General features: G+C 44.5%; 1 pseudogene; it reads right to left on the bottom strand.

Annotated features, from left to right (window-relative positions):
• Window positions 1–3,718: 3,718 nt before the first annotated feature.
• The window catches only part of LOC139757832 (protein amalgam-like), a 20,209-nt pseudogene continuing 9,621 nt past the window's right edge, over window positions 3,719–14,306 (bottom strand).

Raw genomic sequence — 14,306 nt, 5'->3', positions numbered from 1 at the left:
AAACGTTCATGGTCGCTATCTATTTAGACAGTGTCATGACACACGACTGAAGACTTGTATGTCGAATGCAAAAAGGACAAGTAGCCCTTTTTTAAACTCCAACATCCATTCATCCATCTGAGGCTTCAGTGTAGTAAAAAGTATGTTGGGACGGATGATTCGATACTGTGAGCAACTGGATGATTCTATAAGTACATCACAAGTATAGTAGCTAAACTGGAAGGGATGTAATGAGGACGAGGAAGGGTTACCCATACGTAACCTGGAAATAGGGAAATGTTAGTGATGAACAAACAATTTCATCCTCTTCTTCTCATCTCTCTTCTTCTCTCTGCTTCCTTGAACACTTATGTCTCATGTACATCTCTCTGTCTCTCTTTCCTTGCTTTACACATATGCTCAATAATACCTTAAACGAGATTCATGTCATATATTTACATCAAAAATACTAGGATATCAAGAAGTGTTTTATACATCCAGGTGTAGTAGGCGTTGCATTAAACCAATCCAGGTTTACCAGAGGCAAGTCAGTGTTTCAGAGCTATCGTGTCCCAGTGAGGCCTTAGAGCTAAGTTTCAGGCAGGCAGGAAATTACGTTTTCGAGTATTCCATAAAAACCTGATGTGATGCTGCTCGGTCAGCAAGATCATTAAAAAGATATTCTATTTTCCTTTTCTGTTGTGTAACTCTGGGTGTTAGAAGTTCAGGATTTATTTAATATTGCAGTGTGTAATCCGCTGTAAACTCTTCAACCCAAGGCGGTCTTGGTGTCCATGAGGAAATAAATCTATTCAGAGACAAGAAAATACTGATAAATGATAGATTGCATTCCTTCCTGCGATAGGTACTTACCCCAATAAGTTATACGTGCATTGTAAGGATAAGATATTAAGGGAGAGATGAAACGTTCTGATTCCAAGCTGAGGGAGAAAGGAGGTGAAGCGAAAATTTCCAACTGATAGCAGTTCGTAGTAGTGTCTCTCTCTCTCTCTCTCTCTCTCTCTCTCTCTCTCTCTCTCTCTCTATCTCTCTCTCTCTCTCTCTCTCTCTCTCTCTCTCTCTCTCTCTCTCTCTCTCTCTCTCTCTCTCTCTCTCTCTCTCTCTCTCTCTCTCTCTCTCTCGTAACCAGAGCCTGTACGTATATACTGGGATAATGAAGTCAAAAAAGTAGCCAAATACTCAGTCCTTTACTCCAAGCAGAGGAAACACGAACCTAAGCTAATGTGAATGGAGGGTTGGCGTCATAATGTTATCACCATAATACACATTGAACAATCGTAAATTCGAAATTTCTCACCTCACAGTAAAGTGATTTCAGTTCCTCTAACATACACACTCCCCAAGTGAAATGAATATGGTAGATCACGTAGATAAAGTGCAGAATTCATGGCAACCTAATTATTCTGTAATATATGTCATTCTCCTAACAGATTATGTCTTTTAAGTATCTACATTAATCAAAGAAAAATATCTAGAATATCTTTTTTTTCCACTTGAACATATAATGAAAAAAAAATATATATATTTTCCTCTTACCTTAGTTAAAACTCCAAGTGATGTGGCAAGAGTTATTAGCTGTTGTAAATAGTAAACTAAGTGATACATTTAATCCAAAAGGATTTAATCTCATAAATGACGTCAGATTTACTGATGAAAGAGGATTCAACACCTTTCATATACCATCACTTTTCATCCAGATATAAAGAGGAATGTATTCTCATTCTCAGTAAGTCTTGTCTTGCCATTGGTGTATAAGGATATAATCATCCGTTGATAAACCAGACTAATTCATAATCCCATATCAATTATCAGTAACATTATAAAGCCTCAGACATCTTGATAGCCTGATTCTACAATGATAATGTTGTGAAACAGCATTATGGTAGGATTTCACTGATAATCCTTACAGTGATGATGTGAAACAGCATCATGGCAGGATTTCACTGATAATCCGTACACTCTTTTATCATATTCTGAAATAGGGGATCGGCAACTATTTCCTGTACAATTTTGGAACTGTTCACGAGTTCTAGATCATATGTTTTTGTCAAAAAGATTTCAGTATCGCATGGTTAGTCACAGGAAATGTTACATATCATTGCTGAAATTCTACTTTCTCACCAAACTCATAATTCTATGATTTGATGTACTACCAAGACTTAGGCATTACACTGTACACAATTAACAAGGGTCTTCCACTAATCCATCACGTATATACATATATATACATGTGTGTGTGTGTGTGTGTGTGTGTGTGTGTGTGTGTGTGTGTGTTATCATTTTTACTATCATTATCATTATCATTCATATGACTGCCCAGGGATCCCTTTCTTGAAAGGGTTCCAGTGTTACTCCCACACCCCTTTCTCCAGGAGCTTCTGCTGCTCCAACAACGCTGCACGCCTTCAGTAGCAGGGGAAGTGGTGCCATACCTTTGGCGTCACAAATTTTTCGACGAGACTGTACTCCATTTCGTCAACAGTCAGTGATACAGCGCTGGCGAAGGTGGTTATTCACCAGTGGGGTGACGATAGGCATGTGGAGTCCGGTAAAACACACACACACACACACACACACACACACACACATGTACCACGCAAAAGGTCCGGGTTCGAATCCTTGCTGTTGGAGGGCATTGTGGGTTCTATGAAAAGTGCGCGTTCATATGCAATATATATCTTTTCTTTCATACTATTCGCCATTTCCCGCATTAGCGAGGTAGCGTTAAGAACAGAGGACTGGGCCTTAGAGGGAATATCCTCACCTGGCCGCCTTCTCTGTTCCTTCTTTTGGGAAAAAAAAAAGAAAAAAAAAAAGAGAGGAGGATTTCCAGCCACCCGCTCCCTCCCCTCTTAGTCGCCTTCTACGACGCGCAGGGAATACGTGGGAAGTATCCTTTCTCCCCTATCCCCAGGGATAACATATATATATATATATATATATATATATATATATATATATATATATATATATATATATATATATATATATATAGTAAACCTAAGACTTGTGCACTGAAAGACAGTTTGTATCAAAATGTCACAACACTTACTGATACATCTTGAGTTACCCTCGTGAAGGAAGATCATCGGCTCCTCCAACATTCCTACATTTCTGTATCCTGGAATCACAGCGTTGAAGAGCTGACCTTTTCTCCTCTGACCTGACGCAAGGATGACTCCTGCATATTACAAGAAACAAAGGAGCGTCAGTCACCAAGACCTCAGTGGAAAGACTTTCTCTTAAAGAGACTACGCCATTTTTTTTTTTTTTCTTTCGCCTAACTCTGGTCATGGTTGGTGAAACACGACGGTCGTATTGAAACGCTGTATATATATTCAGATGCAACTGCAGCTGACGACTGTTTCAGTATGTATGGGTCATTTGTAGTTCAATGCATCTGCAACTAGTAACATCAATTGACCTATTAGTGAAAAACCTTGCACATTCTACACCAGAGACATGGGGTTCAGTACAGCATACAGTGATTAAAAAGAGTCATCGTTAAAGATCTAGACTCTAAATGTTTCGGTTAAGCTAAATACTTGCAATTTCACATCAGAAAATACCTTCAGTAATATCAGACTCTGTCCGTTCTAGACGACGGGTTCTTCTCGCCAGTGTGTCATGAAGCGGAAAGTGTGACACAAGAGTTGCAGTAAAATATGCATTGGACTGGCTAGTTCTTCCACGATCGATTTTTACTTTTTTTTTGGGGGGGGGGGTCGATCGCGTGACCAGCAGCTTCCGTCGTGAATGACTCAAGACGCCAAAGGTCACTGCTGTAAACACTTTTGCCACATGACACGTTGTCTCACATCTGTGCCAGGATTGCTGGTGTTTCCGTCCGCCTCATGAAAACTAAGGTATTGGGATACACTTGTCTTTTTCTTATACATACCAAGCACCTAACCTCGTTTATTTTTTTATTTTTTTTCTTTTTCTAGTCCTAGATGTACTCACTCTGTCTTATCATCATTCCCCATTTCCTGTCAAGCACGAAGACATCTATCTGTAATAGGAGCCTTTGACAGAAGACAGCGAGTCCAAAGACCAGGTCTGTGACTCTGTCAGGCACCAGTGTATCATATGAGTATGAAGATACATCCAACAGCATCAGCTACGCATCCTTCATAGTCAGTAGCTGTCTTACATCTTATTCTTCTATATAAACTGCCGTATATATATGACAGTGATGGATGAAGTCTTACTTTCTGAGTGTTCTAGAACAGTCGGCTGTACGCTGGTCACCTGACCAAACGCTTGAGTTGAACATGGCATAGCAGATGAAGGTTGTCTCAGGTAGGACGAGGTTGGTCTGATGTGAGTCGAAGCTTTTCCGAAGCAGACCGAGGTTCACTTACAACGGGTCGAGTCTTGTCTTTGTCTGGAGCAGTCCTAGGATTGTTTTAAGCTGGCAGGAGCTTTGTTTGGGTTTGGCCGTGACTGAAGAAGCCCCAGAGGGGGCGAGGCCTTTCTTTACTATAAGGGAGCGAGGAGAGCGACAGCAGAAGGAGGAGAGTGAAGGCTGAGGCTGTGGTCTGACATCTCGCTCCGCTGGTGGACGGAAGAACTGCCATGGCTGGAATCAGAGAAACATTGGGACATGAGATAACCAATCAACTCCTGAGACATCATGCCGTATATGAAAACAGAAATCTGTCAATTTAGATAACTGTATAAACAACGAGGATAAGATAAAGAGTTGATGACTGTTCCTTGTTTACAAACTATCCAACAACATAGTTTCTCGAGAGACACTTGCTATCTACTCTGCTTACCTATCAAAGACATTGTTCTACTTTACCATGACAGCGATGCCTGCTGGAGTCACCTGTATAGCTTGACCATGCAATGCGCGGTAAAACTTACTTACGCATCAAAGAAGGGACAGGTGAAGTTGCTTATCCCGGCCGGCCAGACATACGGAAGTTGATAATGATCCGTGGCCAACCTGACACACACACACACACACACACACACACACACACACACACACACACACAGCCATACATGACAGGTGTTATCGACTGTTCCAAATATCATTGTACGTTTTTAATGATGTATTCACAGGAAGACTCGTTTGTGCAGTTAGATTACCGCTAGATTATTAGTGTCACTGTGGTAGAATGTACGTCCTTGTGACAGCATAGCTGATTAGAAGTAATCACTCTGTCATCTGTGAGTATATATGTAATCAGATGAATCACTTACGTGGTTAGCTACTGAAAAGCCTTGGTTGATTATCATATCTGGTTTGTAATATCTAACTGTACGACTCAGTTAACCCTACAACTCCATTACCATCCTTCATGTGATTCCTACAAAGTAACAAACTGAATCTAATTCTTCCCCCTCACATTCTTCAATTGTCCCCGAAGGACCAGAGTAAGAAATCAGCAAGCGATATTTTCACAGGCAGCAGCAGCCAGTCACAGAATGTCAGCGGACAGGACAACGAGTTCATCTCCGAGATTTTTTCAGTCTAACAAGGCAAGATTTAATATTTCATTGCATCGTAGATCGGAAGTCTCTCAAACAACCGAAGTGCTTGTCGTAAAAAGGTCGAGTTCAGAGGCGAGTTCTTTGGCTAATGAATTTTTTTTTTCTTTTTTTTGTCGTAGTATCATGTACGGTGAGTTACCCTTATATGACAAGGACGATTGAATATACTAATCATCTTTTCCAAGGGGCGTCAGGTTTAAGTATTCTATGTATATATATATATATATATATATATATATATATATATATATATATATATATATATATATATATATATATATATATATATATATTTTTTTTTTTTTTTTTTAATTTTCCAAAAGAAGGAACAGAGAAGAGGGCCAGGTGAGGATATTTCCTCAAAGGCCCAGTCCTCTGTTCTTAACGCTACCTCGCTGTCGCGGGAAATGGCGGATAGTATGAAAAAAAAAAAAAATGTATGTATATATATATATATATATATATATATATATATATATATATATATATATATATATATATATATATATATATATATATATATGTATATATATATAAATCTACATTTATCCCTGGGGATAAGGGAGAAAGAATACTTCCCACGTATTCCTTGCGTGTCGTAGAAGGCGACTAAAAGCGGAGGGAGCGGGGGCTGGAAATCCTCCCCTCTCATCATTTTTTTTTTTTCCAAAAGAAGGAACAGAGAAGGGGGCCAGGTGAGGATATTCCCTCAAAGGCCCAGTCCTCTGTTCTTAACGCTACCTCGCTAACGCGGGAAATGGCGAATAGTTTGAAAGAAAAGAAAAGAAATATCTACATCGAAGACTCGGATCTGGAAAGAGAGGCACGAAAATTATGGCGCCACAACTAATGTCCAACTGATGGAAGGTTAGGCGAGGATTGAACGAGTTTCTTTGTCTTAAATATTCCAATCTTCCTAGTCATATAACCCTATACACCTCCCTTGTCACTCAAAGCCACGAAAATTATGACGCAACAACAAATTTATGTCCAGATAATAAAAGGTTAGGCAAGGGTCGAACGAGTAGGATCCTTATTTGTCACATATTTTCCCGATCTTCCTATTCATTTAACCTTATAACTTCCGTGTTTCTCAAAGTCCAATACTAGTTTTGCTGGATCTTTTATGTATTTTCTTTTATAGACCAAGAACACATGTTACTATCGACCATTCTTTATGATGTTTGCGCGTATACATCAGCCTCCACACGAGAAACAAAAAGAACGACCGAGAAATTCGTAGTAATGTTCATATCCTTGAAGCCGACGTCTAACCTCGATCCAAAGAGAGGGAAAAGGTACGTAACTATGACTACTCGTCGAGGGAAAAGGTACGTCACTATGACTACTCGTCGAGGGAAAAGGTACGTCACTATGACTACTCGTCGAGGGAAAAGGTACGTCACTATGACTACTCGTCGAGGGAAAAGGTACGTCACTATGACTACTCGTCGAGGGAAAAGGTACGTCACTATGACTACTCGTCGAGGGAAAAGTTACGTAACTATAACTTCTCAGATTACCTCCTCAGTGGAGCGTCTGTGGGACTGTGAATACCTGTAGCTTTATTATTTGCTGCTTTATGCATCTTTATTGAGATTGCTTGTCATGAACCTTCCTGATCATAGTGCTGTCGAACCCTTCTATATATTCTTCGGTGAGTAAAGGAAAGGGTGTTAGCCTGTTTTGGTCACCGTCATCGTAATAATCGTTTCGTGGTTACGTCAGTTGAATCTACCAGTCGTCAGTAAATTGAGTCACTGTGTGGAGATGAAGTAGTCAAGACTCTACCGATCACTGGAGCCTCACTCACCTCTCCTGGTGGAGAAGGAGAATCTGTCGGACTCTGCCGACCAGCCGTATTTGTTTCTGACGCTGACGATGGCGACGTAGAAGGTGGCCGCCTGCAGCCCCTCTAGTGTGTAGACCATGAAGTGACGCCTTCCCTCGGGCGCCGCCGACCCTGAGTTCATCACCACTCGGGACACGTTCTGCCACGTACCCGCCATCAGCATGGTACGGTTCCTCTGCGGGAAGAGAGGTTGGTTGTAGTGTCCAGGTTACCACCACAGGAGAGGCACTTGTGTGGGTTAGGTAGGAGGAGGAGGAGGAGGAGCGACTGTCAATGGTGAGGGCAAGAACAGGGAGGGTGTACGTAGCAGAAGAAACACTGTACATGTATGAATATCATATTGTCTGCATATGGAAATGTATGAATCTACATGCTATACTTCTTGCACACTTTGATCATTCTTCCTGTGTAAAGGTCTTGCAAGTCTGGTGTTATTTACTGAAAAGACTGCACCAGAAATGACTCGTTCCGTCATTAAACTACACAAGGATAGCTATAATCACTTGGTTTTTAGGGCTGAGGAAATTTGCCTTTCACTAAATTATTGTACTTGGGTTATTCAAGTTATATATAATCATAGGGTTAGACTTGAGTCTAGAATAAGTAAATATCAGACAGGTCGTCGGTCAGATGATGTGATATTCCAGCAGTCTAAAGTGACCCTCACGATGAGAAGACTCATGTCTGTTGTCACGCCCCCAAGTGTGACAGCTGGTGTGGATAGTACTCACGTGCCACGCCCCCACGTGTGAGGACTGGTGTGGGAGGTACTCACGTGCCACGCCCCCAGGTGTGAGGACTGGTATGGGAGGTACTCACGTGCCACGCCCCCACGTGTGAGGACTCGTGTGGGAGGTACTCACATGCCACGCCCCCACGTGTGAGGACTGGTATGGGAGGTACTCACGTGCCACGCCCCCACGTGTGAGGACTGGTATGGGAGGTACTCACGTGCCACGCCCCCAGGTGTGAGGACTGGTATGGGAGGTACTCACGTGCCACGCCCCCAGGTGTGAGGACTGGTATGGGAGGTACTCACGTGCCACGCCCCCAGGTGTAAGGACTGGTATGGGAGGTACTCACGTGCCACGCCCCCAGGTGTGAGGACTGGTGTGGATAGTACTCACGTGCCACGCCCCCAGGTGTGAGAACTGGTATGGGAGGTACTCACGTGCCACGCCCCCAGGTGTGAGGACTGGTGTGGGAGGTACTCACGTGCCACGCCCCCACGTGTGAGGACTGGTGTGGGAGGTACTCACGTGCCACGCCCCCACGTGTGAGGACTGGTATGGGAGGTACTCACGTGCCACGCCCCCAGGTGTGAGGACTGGTATGGGAGGTACTCACGTGCCACGCCCCCACGTGTGAGGACTGGTATGGGAGGTACTCACGTGCCACGCCCCCACGTGTGAGGACTGGTATGGGAGGTACTCACGTACCACGCCCCCAGGTGTGAGGACTGGTATGGGAGGTACTCACGTGCCACGCCCCCAGGTGTGAGGACTGGTATGGGAGGTACTCACGTACCACGCCCCCACGTGTGAGAACTGGTATGGGAGGTACTCACGTGCCACGCCCCCAGGTGTGAGGACTGGTACGGGAGGTACTCACGTGCCACGCCCCCAGGTGTGACTTGCGGTACTTGATGAAGAACTCGGTGATGGGGAGGTAGCTCTCCGTCTCCCAGGTGAGGGTGTATCTGGTGTTCTCCATGCCGACGGGATTGCTCAGCAGCTGAGGTCGCTTCGGGAGGCCTGATGGACGAGGGAGGTCGTGAGAAACAGTGTGTAAGAATTCGGCAGTGGATGTTATCTTAAACTATGCCAACGATGTTTCTTGACGGTGTAAGGATAAATATCTAAATACTAAATATAAGATTTGACACATGAAGTGCTATTTTTTGAGTTTATGATAATATCTCAGCTTGTACCTTACTCTGACTCACAATTTGAGTTTAAAACGTAGTATACTAAGGATGAATTACAACGAATTTATCGTTGAGAGAACACTGATATCACAGTGCCTCCTCACCTGTCATCTGTATCACTGCCTTCTTCTGGCCATGGGCGTTCTCAGCGATGCACACGTACTTCCCAAAGTCTCTCTCTGTGACGCGATGGATGGTGAGCGTGTGGCGGTGGGCTACGTGGGTCTGGCTCAGGTGGGCGTGGGTGCGGAAGGAGGGTTGCTGCTGCTGCTGAGGGAGGTGTAGCTGGGTGTCCATGAGAAAGTCAGGTAGCGGCCGCCCTTTGTGGGTCCACACCACATCAGGCGGCGGTCGGCCATGCACCACACACACCAGCTCCACTCGGTCACCCTCGCCAGTCCATACGATAGGCTGCAGTAGTAACACAGTATAATGAAGAATTTGAAGTGTTTGGTATTTTCAATCATCAGATAATCAGCTTTGGAAGATGGTGTGTGTGTGTGTGTGTGTGTGTGTGTGAGGGAGACGTGAAAGTGTGCTAAACAAGGATTCATGACAATACAAGAGAGAATACACCATACAAGAGGCAGAATATCTGAAAGCACTCATGATGTGATGTGTGGGTATTAGAACGGAAAGGTGATAAGTATAAGAGCATGGAGTAAGCGTTTGGACGAGCACAGACTTTGGGGCAGGAAGGAAAGAAGTGATACTGGAAATAAGAGGGAAAACAATGGAAAAGTGAAAGGTTGAAATGGGATGGTTAGTGACATGGTATGAATAAATGGAGGTGAAAACAGCGGCAGAATGCTTTGGAATGTGTCACCTGTAGCATGGATGAGGAACCGTGTTTCAGATGATAGGACAATAGCAGTGATGGTTCCATTGTTTACGTAAAGGTAATTGCCATTACTATCATTCCAGAAGGAGTTCGTCTTTACACAGTTCGAAAATTTTATCTCATGTTTCGTCTTGCGACTATCATTATGACGTGATAGAGAGTGAGGGGACTCGCTCGTTGCCAGGGGGGGGGGTGGGTCTCACCTGTTGCCATGGGGGACTCACTTCTTGCCAGGAGGTGGACTCACCTGTTGCCAGAGGGGACTCATCTGTTGCCAGAGGGGACTCACCTGTTTCCAGAGAGGGACTCCCTTGTTGCCAGAGGGGGGACTCACCTGTTGCCAGGGGGGACTTACCTGTTGCCAGGGGGGGACTCGCCTGTCGCCAGGGGTGGGGACTCACCTGTTGCCAGAGGTGGTGACTCACCTTTTGCCAGGGGGGACTCACCTGTTGCCATGGGTGGTGACTCACCTGTTGCCAGGGGGGACTCACCTGTTGCCAGAGGGGACTCACCTGTTACCAGGAGGACTCACTTCTTGCCAGAGGGGACTCACCTGTTGCCAGGGGGACTCACCTGTTGCCAGGGGGGACTCACCTGTTGCCAGGCGGGGGACTCACCTGTTGCCAGGGGACTCACCTGTTGCCAGGGGTGGTGACTCACCTGTTGCCAGGGGCGGGGACTCACCTGTTGCCGGGGAGACTCACCTGCTGCCAGGGGTGGAGACTCACCTCTTGCCAGAGGGGACCCACCTGTTGCCAGGGGGACTCACCTGTTGCCAGGGGGGACTCACCTGTTGCCAGGCGGGGGACTCACCTGTTGCCAGGAGGGGGACTCACCTGTTGCCAGGGGTGGGGACTCACCTGTTGCCAGGCGGGGGACTCACCTGTTGCCAGGGGTGGTGGGGGACTCACCTGTTGTGTGATGATCTCTGGCGGGTACTCGACGGTGAGGGACATGGCGGCCGAGGCTGGCTCACCGATGCCGTTGTCAGCAGTACACAAGTACGTGCCCTCCATGTGACGGTCCACCCTCTCCAGCGTCAGCCTGTGGCCCTGCCAGTATGTGTCATGCCTCAGCCTCACGTAATCATAACACTTATATTCAGTTGGTAAGACAAGATGATGGGAAGACAATTTGATAATATACTCCTTTTCTCTTTACCAGCGTTCTCTGTTTCTCTCTCTCTCATAGCCATTTATCTATCTTTTTTACTAACCTACCTACTCAACTTCTCTTTCGCCACAGCAGTAATTGTTCTAGTCTTAATTTCCTTCGTGTGATTCGTGAATAACTATATCCTATCCACTGTACCTTTCATGTATCGTCAGACTTCGTCACTAACCTGATGGCTGTGTTTTCCCGAGGACAGAGGACCTTCCTGACGAGACCAGCGAATGATCGGCTCGGGGTTACCATGCGCTTTACACTCGAGCGTCACGCTCTTGCCCTTGGCCACATGCTGCTGAAGGGGCACCATAGCCCTGACGGACGGGCGCATACTGGACATGCAAGGTGTGCCTCAGCTGCACCGGTGGCTCCAGGTCGAACTGGCAGATGAAAGTGCCTGCGTCTCGAGGGCGAATGTGAGAGATGGTGAGGCGCTTCCCATCCACCGTCATCCTGGGGTCTGGCATCACCTTGTCACTCCCGACCGACACCTAGCTTCTCGCTGCCACCGTTGGCCGGCACTTTCTTGATGATCAACTTTAACATCCCTCCTAAGGATATAGAAGTCAAAATATCAACCATCTTGCAAACATAGGAATCCTCGAGTGAATGAATCATTGCATTCTGTCTCACTGGCTGAGTTAGCCAAAATTCACTGTGCACGAACATCTTTTTTTTCTGAAGGTTATATAAAGATCTTAGTATCTGTTATCCTAATACAGTGAGAACAGTTGATACATGAAATTCAACACTTGAATCGTATGGCTTAGAACTTGTGTCTCGGGACGTGATACAGTGAAATCACGACCAAATCCCCTAACGAGGCATGTGAACTGCACAGAATTCTTGTCATCACTGTAAGGTATTATGTGCTACATTGCTATGGAACATTGTGGTACAATGGACCAAAGGACTAGAGTCGGGAGGTTATCCCTTGCACATCTACACAACGCTCCCCAGATAATGAGCTGTTCGAGGCGAGCTTCGAAGCACAGTTTCGATTGCTTCAAATCATGGCACCGATCCATCTGGCCAAGTTACAGAGCCCAGAAACCCTCTGTCAGCGATCTTATCGAACATATGATACAATGCTTACTTTAGTTCTACATAAAAACATAAAGTATACCATGTAGAATTTTGCCTTCTTAAGTCTGTAGTGAGAAGTAAGTGATTGACATAAATGAAAAATCACGAAATACCTGTAGAATCTACAAGAAATGAAGGAACAAGATCAAAAAGTTCTATGATTTCTTAAGTTCTTTTGTTCGGAGGTTAGGAATCTATAAGATTTTAAGAGTCCTACTACCTGGAAGGTCTCATCCGAAACTGCTAAAGTTTGGCAAAAAGTTTTATAGTTAAGCAAAGATAAAGATTCTTTGGCACAAGATGAAAAACAAAATAACTTATGAAACATAGTTTCATTTGGCTATAGCATTCCTAATTTTGACTACCTTGCGTTGGGCAGGCTTAGGTTAAGTTTGCTTAAAGTGAATTCGATCATATTAGGTTTAGATATATTTGCTAACCTTCAACTTCATTACTTTAGCTTATAAATTGATTTGGTAGATGGATTCAGTGTTGCGTTACCTCAGCTGACCATTACCTTCGTAACTAATGAGAAACTACAGTTGGAATATCAGATTATTATATATTCTCTTCGAGGAAATATCAGAGCCCTGTTTTTAGCACTGGTGACTTCAGGAATGGAAGGACATGGCTGAAGAGAGAGAGAGAGAGAGAGAGAGAGAGAGAGAGAGAGAGAGAGAGAGAGAGAGAGAGAGAGAGAGAGAGAGAGAGAGAGAGAGAGAGAGGTAAAAACCGACCTGGGTTGTCGACGTCGCACGGGATGATGACGGACTGGCCCACCTCCACTGTGAAGGTCTGGGGTCGCGCTAGGAAGGTGGGAGGGTCGACGTTAGACTCCTGGTCGTAGAAGTAGTCCCTGTACTCGTAGCGCCACGGGTTCTCATGGTACCTCCTGCACAGTCCTGCCGGTGATATGATAAGGATAATCAACAGCTATTACTAGTTGCCTCTGTTATCTGTCTCTACACATGTAATGATAATGATAAATAATGATAATGTGTGAATGATAAAAGAATGATGATACTAACAGTAGCAGTAATTATAGTAAAAGAATTAGTAATTGCAGTGGTAATAGTAGTAGCAGCAGTAGTAGTAGTAGTAGCAGAAGTAGTAATATAGAGAGATAATATTCACAGTGAAGACAGTGGAGTTGTGAGAAGTGTGGTGTGTCAGAGAGACAATCTTTACATGAGCAATACAAGTTATTTCAAATGTTCACGGTGGTTGCAATGGGGCTTTTCTTGCCGTAGTCTGTACGAGCTTGAGTTCATTGCAGTTGTGGTGGCAAACTGTAACTTGGAGACGGGGGATCTCTCATGCCAGGAGATGACGGTAGTGTGCTGCAGTACCTTCTTCCCGAATTTCTGGATGAGGTCCAAATGATGACTGGAAAGAGCTAGGAGGACCAGTGTATTTGGTGTCTCTTGATATATGGTATCAGAAGGAATAAGGATGATATTCAATTCCCCTTTTTCATGTACCTTTTTCTAGTGGTCTCTGGTTTGTGTTGTTTGGTTGGGGGGAAGATCCTGTTGGGGAGGCATGAGTGAGTTTGGAATACGCGAAGATCCTGTGAATCTTCTTGAGTTCAGGATCAGGGAGTCTAAGCGTCTTCATTTCACGAGGTATATGACGTCAACAAGATTTAATTCCAGAGACTGACGATGAAACAGTCTTGGCGAAGGTGGGCCTCTGTCTCGCGTTGTAGACACTCGCGGACGATGAGGATAAACCCTCGTGAGTGTTCTCGTTTACCTGGTAATCCATTACACACTTATTTTCAAAGGTCTTTCAATGTCATAACATTAATTCTAAGGAAAGAAATATACTAGGAGAAATAATCAAGTTGAAATTAGATACAGTAAACCTACCCTAACTTCTATAAAGAGAGTGAGACCTATTGAATCCAAAGTTAGAATGGTTTATAT

The sequence above is a fragment of the Panulirus ornatus genome, chromosome 28 (assembly GCF_036320965.1).
Source record: "Panulirus ornatus isolate Po-2019 chromosome 28, ASM3632096v1, whole genome shotgun sequence".
Classification (NCBI taxonomy): Eukaryota; Metazoa; Arthropoda; class Malacostraca; order Decapoda; family Palinuridae; genus Panulirus; species Panulirus ornatus.
This window is presented reverse-complemented; position numbering and strand designations above follow the sequence as displayed.